Genomic DNA, 11,760 nt, shown 5'->3' with positions numbered 1-11,760 from the left:
GTCTATCCAGCGAGGCGCCTCTCCAGCCTGCACCTGTCATTCAGCCTTTCTCCAGGCTATTCTGCTGTCCCGTACCCCCCAGCCCAGCCCCGCCCCGCCTCAGCTGGCCCATGTCCCAGCTGTTCCCTCTGTCTATCCAGCGAGGCGCCTCTCCAGCCCGCACCTGTCGTTCAGCCTTTCTCCAGGCTATTCTGCTGTCCCGTACCCCCCAGGCCGGCTCCGCGCCGCCTCAGCTGGCCCATGTCCCAGCTGTTCCCTCTGTCTGTCCAGCGAGGCGCCTCTCCAGCCCGCACCTGTCGTTCAGCCTTTCTTCAGGCTATTCTGCATCCCCACAAGCTGACCCGTACCCTCCAGCCCGGCTCCGCGCCGCCCCGTATCCCCATGGCTGGCCCCCATTCACCTGCCCGGCTCCGCTCCATCCCAGTAGCCCCCAAGCTGTTTATGCTCACCTGCCTGGCCCCGCCATCACATTAACCACCAAGCTGTCCTGCTTCCTCCTGCCTGGTCTCACTCTCGCAGAGTATTCCTCCGCTGACTCTGTCTCCAGCCTGGCATCATGTTATGGTTTATCACTGCTGGCCTTCTTCCACCAAGTTCCTCGTGGCATCTGTCACCTCATATCTGTTCCTTCCATCAGTGCCTCACCTTTTCTCGTGATCAACATCCCTATTGGCTGACCACTTGTATGCTGTGCCTTTTCTTTCCTCTCAGCATTCTCCTCCTCCTGTCCCCCAAATCAACTCACAGGTTCAGAGTCCCACTATGGACTCTTTGCACCTCAGTTTCCGCGTTCCGGGCGGAGCGGCTCGATTGTTTCCGATCCATTACAATTATCATTTGCACTAGGTGCTTGCAGTGCTTGGCCAAGGTTGTACATCGATCCGAAGCCCCAACAAGTCAGCTGGAGAAATGTTTAAGATGCACGCCTAGTTATACATTCACTGACACGACAGTGAGTTTTACTTAAACTTTGTGGCTAACATTAACTTTAGCTTATGCTAGTAGGCAATATTCTCTGCCATTGTTCTTGTAAAAATGTGCTAATTAAGTATCTAAACATTCTAACGGACATGTATTTATTCTATTTTCAAGTCGTTAGTGTCAGAGATTAACGGGGGAGGTTACGGTTCGGGCTTTAGCTTCCGAAGCCTGACGAAGCTCAACAAGCCTCATAGCTTAACAGTAGCCCAGCTCTGGTGTCAGAGATCTGCTTCAGCTGACCGTTCAGGTTCAAAGTTGCTGCTTTAGAGAAATGTAACCATGTTGCTTCATGTCTGTGTTATTTCGCTTTATTACCTTTGCATGTTTCTTATGAAGAGCTCAGATAAGACGGTGTTTACAGCAGTATGTACAGGTGGATTAGTTGCCCTTTCCCTCCTCTCACCTTAGGGCCTCGGCCCCGGCCTCAGCCCCTTTTGGGGGGGAGAGCATCCCTAATCAGAGTCGGGGGCGTTCACCCGAGATCACAGTTCAAATATTCCGCCGGGGCTCGAGCGCCAAAGAACTGTCATTCATTTCCTAAGAACCGTTATTAATTTTGTCTTTAAATCTTCAATCATTCATTTCTACGTCCGAGTTTTTCGGCATGTCCCAGCATGGCCTGCCCTACGGCTGGCCCATGTCCTAGCCTTCCTCTCATTGTTGGCCCATGTCTCAGTTGTTCTTCGCTCATATTTTCAGCAGGGCTCCCATATAGCAGGCACCTATCCTCCAGCCTGTCTCCAGATGATCGTGTCCCCCGAAACTGATCCCATCTCCTGCCTGGCTCCGCGCCTTCAACTATCCTTCACTTTCTTGCCTGGTATTTTTCAGCCTTTCTCTTAGAATGCCTTCATTCTTTGAATGGGCTTCATGATATCATGAAAACCCCTCTAGCAATCAAATTTGATTCCTCCTACCAGCTTCTCACCTTTGTTAAGAAAATAAATTTAAAATAAGCTAATTTTAAAACTGAGCATGTCTTGACTCAAATGGCCTAAATTGTGGTTTTAAATCAGTGACTTATTCTGGCCTGTTGACCTTTGTTTCGCCTGTGGCTGCAGCGGATGGTTTGCTAGGATCGTTTGAACTGCCTTTTGTCTGTGTGGAGAGCAGTACAGGGGAGGTTCCGGCTTTTCGCGCCCATTTGTGAAAGGCCGTAAACTGCAGGGGTTTTAGGCTTCAGATAAGGGGCCAGAGATAGCTCCTGGATTGGATGAGCAAAGATACGCCTTATTTGAATAAATTAAAGGAGATAAAACTTTCTACACAGAAGTAACACATTAGATTTGCTCTGGCAACTCTCCAAAGATGTCTTTGCTTTTCTTCTTCTTTCCATTTATGTCAGGTAAATGAATGTATGTCTCCGTTGTTCGGTAGTTTCTGTGCATTGTCTTATATTGGATTAAACTCTGTAATTCTGTGACGTCAACACGCATTGTTTTCCTTGTGGCTACACATGGCCCGCCGAGAGGACCTGGGATCCAGAGGAAGAGGGAGCCAAACTTTTTCCAAAGTTATCCAATTTAGATATTTTCTTCCTTAACACCTTCTAGACTTCTGCACTCGTTTGGCGACTACCAGTACTGTGATGTTTCTCTCCGCACCCTCAAGGCAGCTCACAAGTTTTAGGTCCCCCTTTTCTTCGGGCCTCGGCCCCGGCCTCAGCCCCTTTTTGGGGGGAGAGCATCCCTAATCGGTTATCGGGATGTTCATCGAGTTCACATCAAATCTCGGCTCAGATCAGCTGCCGGGGCCCGAGCGCCAAAGAACTGTTATTCATTGCTGTCATTAAATCTTTTAATTGTTCCTTTTTCTTCGTCTGAGTCTTTCCAGATTGAAATGGAGCTAATAGCGAAAATTCAAACTGGAAGACTCCATCCCCTCCGTTCGTCCATCGGCGTCATGCTCATCTCCGACCTCAGCGCTGGACCTCACCTGACGTGTCCAATCATCAATCAAGTTCAGCATAAAAGGATCCACACCCAAGTCATCGGCCGCTTCCCAGCTGCGTTCAACCCACCACCTCCCCTTCTCCACCCTCATCCTTTGGCTCCAGGATGGCACTCTTTCCAGACCTCCACCACCAGTGTCGGGCCCCGGGGGAGAGCATCCCTAATCGGTTATCGGGATGTTCATCGAGTTCACATCAAATCTCGGCTCAGATCAGCTGCCGGGGCCCGAGCGCCAAAGAACTGTTATTCATTGCTGTCATTAAATCTTTTAATTGTTCCTTTTTCTTCGTCTGAGTCTTTCCAGATTGAAATATACGTATTTATGTCTATGGTTGAAAATGAGCACTTTCTTCTTTGATTTCCAAATTTGACTTCCAATGATTCACTTCCTGCTAAAGCGCCCCCTGGTGGCTGAAGAAAAATCCACAGAAAAGCCGCACCGGGCCACAAGCCGCATGGTTCAAAGTGTGGGGGAAAAAGTAGCGGATTATAGTCCGAAAAATACGGTATTTATATATATTTTACATATTGTCAATGTTTTGCTGATGCTTTTTTTGTCTGTGTGTGTATATATAAATTATAAAACCAAAATTATTTCTTTGTAGTTCTTTTCTAAGCAGGCAAAATTTCTTGTCGCAATTTACAGCAGCAGCAGCAGTTACATTTAATTTTACTTTTAAGATATTTTTAATTCAAGTATGATTCAAAATTTTAAACCTGATATAATGATGAAAAATCCTACTTAAATTAAGGGATTTATTACACCATTGTCAATCTAAATTTAATATTTAACCATTAAAATCCCTGTTTTAATCCCTAGCCTCCTGAAATATACCCTTCTGAAGTCCGTCATGGCGCCCCGAATGATTAAGTGTTGCAGTTGCAAAGGGTTAATAGTTTGAGTCATGCAGAACTGATTTGACCGTTTCCATAGCAACGATCAGAAGCAAGACATTCTCTGAGAACTACAGACTCATTGCAGCTATGACCTCATCATCTATGACATAGATCAAAGAACATCTGAGGTTATGAATGTTTGGATCTCAAAACAGGAGGTTATATCCAAGCCTCCCTTTGAATGTTAAGCTCTGTGTTTTTTAAGGATTTTACCTATGGAACAGGTCGTAGCTACGGTGTTTTTCCCCCTGACTTTTAGTGCTGGGTATTTGATCACCACAGGGGTAAGGAAGATTTTTAATAAGATCCTTCCTGATGTAACTTTTGATATTAGTAGTTACAAGGACGAGTCCACTGAGTACGACGAATTCGACGCCTATCTTTTCAACCCTTCCCAGACCGTGAAACAAACTTCCCCAAAAGGCCAAACGTCACAGCAAACTTCCCCGGCTGGGAAAGTTTGCTGTGGTCCATCAGGCCATTGCGGGAGTTTAAACTCAAGTGGATCTGAGAACTCACAGCAAACTTCCCCGGCTGGGAAAGTTTGCTGTGGCCCATCAGGCCACTGTGGGAGTTTCACGTCAAATGGGTCTGAAAACTCACAGCAAACTTCCCCGGCTGGGAAAGTTTGCGGTGAGTCAGACCATCGTGGGAGTTTTCAGACCGATCACTCAGATCGGTCTGAAAACTCGTTTCAGACAGCTCTGTCTGAAAGCTCATATCGGACGGCTCTGTCTGAAATGAGTTTTCAGACAGATCTGCCCCCGGCTGGGGAAGTTGGCGGTGCAGAGGAGGCCGATGAGTCTAAAAGCTCAACCTCTGCACTGACAAAAGTGGCGTTGGAAGACCGGACTCAGAGAGCTGTCCTAGGGGAAGATCTGGCCAATCTTCCAAAACAGCAAACGTCCTCGGCTGAGGAAACGTCCTCTGGAAAGAGGAGACCAGACTATCAAACATTGACTTCTGTTCTCCAAAAAAGGGCCAAAGAAGAGGATATATACGGGGTTCGTGCTCTTAATAAGTCAAAATACGCCGCCTGCAGCACGTGCGAGGACATGGCTAGATATCAGGCCAAACGCCAAGTTAGAAATCATTGTTGTCTGTTATCTTGACCTGATAACTTCAGCAAGATTTAGTCCTCTAGATTTAGTTGTCGTCCCCATGTTAAATGTGAGGTGGACTGATTTAAAAATAGGATGGCGGATTTAGCTTCGTTAAATTTGTAACCGGAAATATAACTAAACTCAGTGATAGTTTTAAGTAGCTGAGGGATTGAGCGCTTCAGATTAGACAACTTTAAAATAATGTCGTCTGCAAATAGTCTGATTTTAGATTCAATACTTTTTATTCTGACAACCCGTATGTTTTGATTGTTCCTTATGGCAAAAGCCAATGGTTCAATTGCCAGAACAAAGAGGAGGGGTTAGAGGGGACACCCTTGACGTGTTCCCCTAGCTAGATTAAATGAATCGGATATCATCTTATTTGTTATAACTGAGGCTGTGGGTTTATTATAAATTATTTTAATCCAGGTTATGAAATAACTACGCAAGCCAAATTGAGATAAAACATTGTATAGATAATTATGTTCCACTCTATTGAATGCTTTTTCTGCATCAAGGGAAAGTAAAGCTGTATCGGGATGTTCATATTTAGCATAGATTATATTCAGCACACGACAGGTACCATGGTGGGCTTGGCGCTCCTTTATAAATCCGTTCTGATCAGGTTCAGAAAGAGATGGTAAAAATTTCTCAAGCCCAAGTGCTAGTACTTTAGATATTATTTTGGCGTCAGAATTTATAAGAGAGATCGGTCTAAAAGATTTGCATCTGGTGAGAGGTTTTCCAGGTTTGGGTAGTACTGTTATGATTGCATTTCGTAGAGAAGGAGGTAATTCTTTAAGGGTATAACTTTCTGCAAGCATATTATAGAGAGGCTGTAGTAGTTTGCTTTTAAATATTTTATAATTGTCCAAAGGGATCCCATCCGGACCTGGTGTTTTTCCTGATTTTAATTTATCTATTGCATTTGAAAGTTCATCTATAGATATCGGGATATCCAGCTCTGATTTGACTGTTTCACTAAGTGTGGGGATATTTATAGAGTTAAAAAATGAATCAAGTGATATTTGTGATATGTGTCCTTTAGATGTATATAATTTTGAGTAATAATCTTTAAAGGGTTAGGGTATAATTGGGTAATTGTACCATTAATGTGGCCCGTAGAGGGAGGGCAGTATGCTGAAGTGGCCCTGGGTGAAATTGAGTCTGAGACCCCTGCTTTAGTGAGTTGTCACCTATTTGCTTTACTGATACTCATGCTAACTCCATTTAGGTGTTTCTATTATCAAAATGCAATGAACTTAGATATGCGGATTTATTCCAGGAGCTCCAATGAAAACACGTTGCTGTTTATTTTATATTTTTTATTAAATTTTTTGGCATAAGCAAATCATGATGTGATATTTAATAATTATATCAGTGATTCTTGAGAATAGGGAGAAAACAGGTCCTATGGATAAAGCACAAAATTTGAATAAAATATACACAAAATATAATTTTTTCAAATATCTGACTAAACTAACCTGGGTCATGTGAACACAACAATGTATATTTTCCAGGTATTTGCTGAATAAGTTTTTATTTTAAACGTTGTAGTCGGTGGATAATGCCTGTAAAAGCCCTTGTCCAGGAGCAGAACTCAACACATTATAATAGTTTAAAATAATTAAAGAAATACTAAAATTATATATTGTGACAAGTAGTTATATAAATAATTATAGAGGTATCAATAAATTGAATTAAAAATAATTTTTATATATTTTCCAACTCCATTGAAATTTGTCCCTAGTTTTTGTCAACACCGTCAGAAATGAAAAGAATGTAAAAAATATCAGGCATTATTGGGGGGCACCAGAACTTCTGAGGACCCCATGACGTTGTCTTTTCTCTTCCTTTGCTCAGAGGGCTAGTTAGCTCCGGTTAGCTTATGTTATTCTTTAGTTTTTTCTTCTGTTTTATTCCTAAGTTGCTTGTCACAACCATGATGTGTCAACTCCATAACTGACAGTTTACAAAACTTTGATGGAATTTTGTGAAATAAAAGCTTAATTTTTGGTATAATGTAAATATTTCATGGACCTGATGAGCTAAAATATGACCTCCTTCAGAATAACATAAAAATTGAGGTAGTTTGGCTTTTTGTCAACTCCGTCAGATGTCAACTCCATCAGAGTTTTTCTGACTCTTTCAGTGAAATTCTTGTCAAATCTCACTTAAATGTGCAATTAATTTATTTTAATGTATTTTACATGAATTGCATTACTTCACATGTACCAAGTTTTTCATTTTATTCACTAGTTTGTCACCACCTTCAGTTCTGTGTCAACTCCGTCATACTGTTAACTCCATCAGATGAACTTTTTGTTGTTTTTTGTTTTAAATAATATTTATTTTATTTCTTGAGAAGCATTTGTCAGTAAAATGAGTAAAAATATTACTAATAGGGTCATTAAAAATCATGAATCCACCTTAATTTAGACAAAAACTTGTTTTTAATAACTTTTTCCAAGAAGAAAACTAAACAAAACAGGCATTGTGCAAATTGTACTGATATTGATAATACTATCTTTAACAGACTGATAACATATGAAGGCTCTGAAGAGGCTAAATAATGCATAGAGCCAAAATAAAACCTCTCAACATTGCCAAGAAGTTCAAGTATAAAACTTAACATTCAAAGGCAAAAACAGGATCCATTACAATAAACAATCCAGAGTTACTGAATGAAAACTTCCTGATAGCATGGCGGCTAGCTGGTTACTGCTAGCTCTGATTGGCTGTTTCTGACTGAGCGAGTAATTATGCAGAACAGGGAGGAGATCGATTTTTTTTTTTTAGAGATTATCTGTCTCATGTTAGGACAGCGAAAGTTTTAATACGTACGTAAAATGTATTTTTTTTAGGTTAGATGCTGCAGCTTTAAACAGAGGTTCGGTGTGAGAGTCACTACCAGGTGGAGCAGAAGCGGCGCTCCGTCTGTGAAATATTACTACCTGTAGCAGCGGTTCAACAGCGAGAGCAGAACCAGCGTCTTACATCGCAGCTCGAAGACTTAAATAATTTTCCAGGTTATTTGTTTAGCTTTCTGACCGTCATGCTAATCCGGGTGAGTGTTTGTAGCTGTGCGCTGCTTTACCTGCTGTCTGATCCTCCGTATGTCTTTTTTACTGCAGTGAGCCTCGATGTAGCCAAACTCCGTCAAGTATGGCATTGTTTTTATGTCGTATTAGCTTTGTTGTGTTGATGCATTTTGACCTGCTTGACCCCACGTGCTTTAATTTTCCGCCGCAACACGCAAACTTCCCCATTCACTCAGTGCGTTATAGTTCCACATCGCTTAGGATTTGTTGCTACGCGTTTGCGCAGTGAAGGAAAGAGGAGACCAGCTGCACAGGCAGGCTGCGAAATGAGAAGCAGGTGATCGGTATTGACAACAAGAGCCAATGATCGCCGATCACCGATCATGCACTTTTTCACGGAAGTCGGCCCGATTATGATCGGTGACCGATCGATCGGCACATCTCTAATATATATGTTTATTTTTGTTTCATTTTTACTATAAATCAATAATCAATAAATGTTGGATTTAGTAAAGCACTATATAAATCAATTTTGATTAAGATAATAGGCTGTTTTTTCTAAATTTATTCATGATCAGATTGAATTAAATCTTAATTTAAGTCGGCCTTAAAACACATTTTTATCAGTAACTGTAGAGTTGACTGCAATTTTACTGGTGTGGAACAGAGAAATATACAGTGCAATGTCAATAAAAATTAACTGAGTAAATTTGTCTTAAAATTAAAATGCAGTAAGTGTGAATCACTTACTCTTTACGGCTTTCTCTGCACCCAAGTGTACACACATAATTTCCTGTTGCATAGTATCTGATATGATCCAACATAATAAACCTTGTTTAACGCTTTGCTGTGTGTTATTAGATATTATTTACTGCTGAAGATAAATGTAATGAGATCTATCTAGAGTAAACTTTATGATGTTGGTATGAAAGCTGAACATCTGTGTTTAAACTATGTCATATAACACCTGAATCTGTATGTGAGAGTGGATTTTCAATATCTATGCTGATAAGGTGCTCTGGCATAAGAAAGTAATGGGCGTTTATGTTTCTAGGCATCATGTTACAGCTGGAAAAGTAGCACCAAAAAAACACTTCAGCCACCTTATTTCCATTTTTATAACCTGAGGGAAAAGCAGATACCTGGAAAGTGTTTAGATTCCCTACACCATGAAGAAAAACACAATAATAAGACACACACAGAGAGATGCAGACCTTGCGTATGCTAATGGAGTCGTGGACAAGGGTTTGTGTGAAGTAGAGGACAGCATCAGGTGGGAGAGGATGATCGTCTCGCAGAAGAAGAGCCAACAGGTCTGTGGCCATGTGCTCAAACTTCCAGGGCCTGAAACAAAAACAGACATATAGACCACAGAGACCAAAAAAAAAAAAAAAAAAAGAAAAAGTAATTTCAGGCAGCAAAAAAGCAATTCTCTGTGAAACGCAAAGTATACTCTGGTGAAAAAACATTTTAAATGAATATTCATCTATGCCAGCAGGAGCCGATAAGTAGGATGGCAATTATTCCAGAGGGTGCTGTGGTAAAATAAAAAGCTACCAGTAGTCAATATAAAGGACTATATTTAAAGTTTCCTGGCAGAAAATAAGGATAGACTCACTTAAGTTTTGAAGCAATTGCTCAAGAGAGTTTGAAACATATATTTTTTTATCTTTCTTTAGCATCTCATTTTGCTGCATTTCTAACGCTAATGTGTTTTTACTCCTCAAACTATTAGCTGCGTAAATGATTGGCCACATGGCAAAAATCTACAAATGATCATATGCAACTCCATAACTTTTGAACTTATGAAAGTTTTCATATCTCACGTCCTGTTGAAGCTAGCTGCAGTACTAATGCTAACAATGTAAAATGCAGTAAGTGTGAATCACTTCCTATTTATTGTCATCCCCCCCTTAATGATTGGTGATAGAAAAACAACAAATCAGTTATAAGCAATCTACAACTTTTAAAGTAAGCATTTATAGGAGTTGTTCTAGTTTTCTTCTTTTCTGCAGGGATAATGCTAGCATTTATATAGTTTCTTTTGGCCATGATTACCTGTCTTAATGGTTGTCATTAAGACAGGTAATCATAAAATATGTATATAATCCACAACTTCTAAAGTAATGACCAACAATAGTTTTAATCTGCAGCAATTCTCAATTACTCTCACAGATAGCTTTTCTGAAGAGCTAACGCTAGCGCTTATATAGCCGTGTCTTTTCATTTCTCCTAACGTTTCCTTTTGGAGAAAGGAAACTTCTCCAAAATTAACCTACCGGTACTACTTTTGAAGAAATGTCTCACTGAGGTTTTAAAATGCTACTATTTTGTAACTTGCAGTTGCTTCTAGCTTTGCCGGAGAGCTAGCCCTAGCTTTTATGTATTGGTGCACTTACTCCAATTGTCAATTGCCTAAATAGTTTTCATATTGTAAAAACTCCAGTGAGCTAAAACCACCACCGTTCCTGTGCTAATGCTAGCATTGCTAATGCTTGGTAAAAAAATGACATTACACTATTAATCTCATCATTTGTTTCAATTTCTGTTATGTGTGCACATAGCATGAAATGCGCATGTAAGGAAACAGCTTACAGATCTCTGTCTTCAAGGCAGTCCAACAGGTCATTGACTAGCTTCTCATATTTCCTGTGAGAAAACAAGAAGCATTAAACAGACTACAAATAATAGCAAGAAAGACGGACCAACAAAATTTCCCACTAGCTTTTCTGTAGTCTTTTTATGCTGATTAAAATTGGCTGTTTTTCACCCAAATCTGCTCCACGGTACATTAACATGTCAAATCTGCTGGACAGTAAAAACTATTAACACCTATTTGATTTAAAAAAAAATATTCCTACCTTGCAGCAACAACATTTCTGATACGCTGACGCTGAATTCCTTCTTTTATTTCTTCTTTGGACGGGAGCTTCGAACAAGGTGTGGGATTTTTAGATTGTGCAATTTGGTTGGCGATCTCGACACATCTCTCTGACACCTAGACAAGGAGGTGACCAAAGGAGAAAGACCCACAGTTAACGGACCACAGTCGAGGCTAGTTTGGTGATTGTTATTAGATGCGTGTCTCACCGTGAAGTAGATTCCAATGGTGTCGTGAAGGCGATGAATCCTATCAATGATGTCATCAAACAGTCGACCAATGGAGGGCTTCTCCAGGGTCACCGAGTGTGACAGTCCGCATCGGACCAGAGCGGGCCACACTTCCCCGACACAATCCCAGTCCCGTGTGGTTGCTGGACAGAAACCACTGGGAGCGCCCAAGAGGCAGTACAGACTACCCTGAAGAAAAGAAGAACAGAAAGAGGTCAACTGGATACACGCCCTTAAAAATATAATTAGCCTATAAATCAGTGATGTGAAGGTATCAAGATGACAATCTGATTTCAAAACTGAACGTGACGAACACAATCCCACAATGTCAGTCACAGGACTGGACCATATGGCTAAAACATGAGTCACGATATAAGTGTTTCATATTGGTCGATATTGATAATTATTGATTCCTTTTTTTGTATTAAATATCTGAAATACGGACAAGCTAATGAGATAGTCTTTTCTGTTTTATCCACAATTTTCACTCAACACTTTTTTTTCCTTTTAATTTATAAGTGGTGAAACCTTAAACTGCTGCTGCGTAAGTTACTCAGCAAGTTGTTGTTGCTAGGTAACCAAAGAGTGCGCGAGTTGCTAGGTAACCAAAGAGTGAGAGAGCTAGTTGATTCCATCAGAATTCAGTGAAATTATTGAAAATTCTTTTAGATATAT

The 11,760-nt window shown here is 40.9% G+C and overlaps 1 long non-coding RNA gene across 1 annotated transcript; it reads right to left on the bottom strand.

Annotated features, from left to right (window-relative positions):
- Nucleotides 1-10,876: 10,876 nt before the first annotated feature.
- LOC106915159 (uncharacterized) lies at nucleotides 10,877-11,270 on the bottom strand. Its single transcript, XR_015766337.1, has 2 exons — nucleotides 11,065-11,270; nucleotides 10,877-10,972 (listed from the first exon to the last, which is right to left on the bottom strand). It is a non-coding gene; the product is annotated as an uncharacterized LOC106915159 (long non-coding RNA).
- Between the last annotated feature and the right edge of the window lie 490 nt (nucleotides 11,271-11,760).

The sequence above is a fragment of the Poecilia mexicana genome, unplaced genomic scaffold (assembly GCF_051168715.1).
Source record: "Poecilia mexicana isolate PSO_F unplaced genomic scaffold, ASM5116871v1 scaffold_19, whole genome shotgun sequence".
Classification (NCBI taxonomy): domain Eukaryota; kingdom Metazoa; phylum Chordata; class Actinopteri; order Cyprinodontiformes; family Poeciliidae; genus Poecilia; species Poecilia mexicana.
Note: the sequence above shows the minus strand (reverse complement) of the source record. Positions and strands in the feature narration are given on the sequence as shown.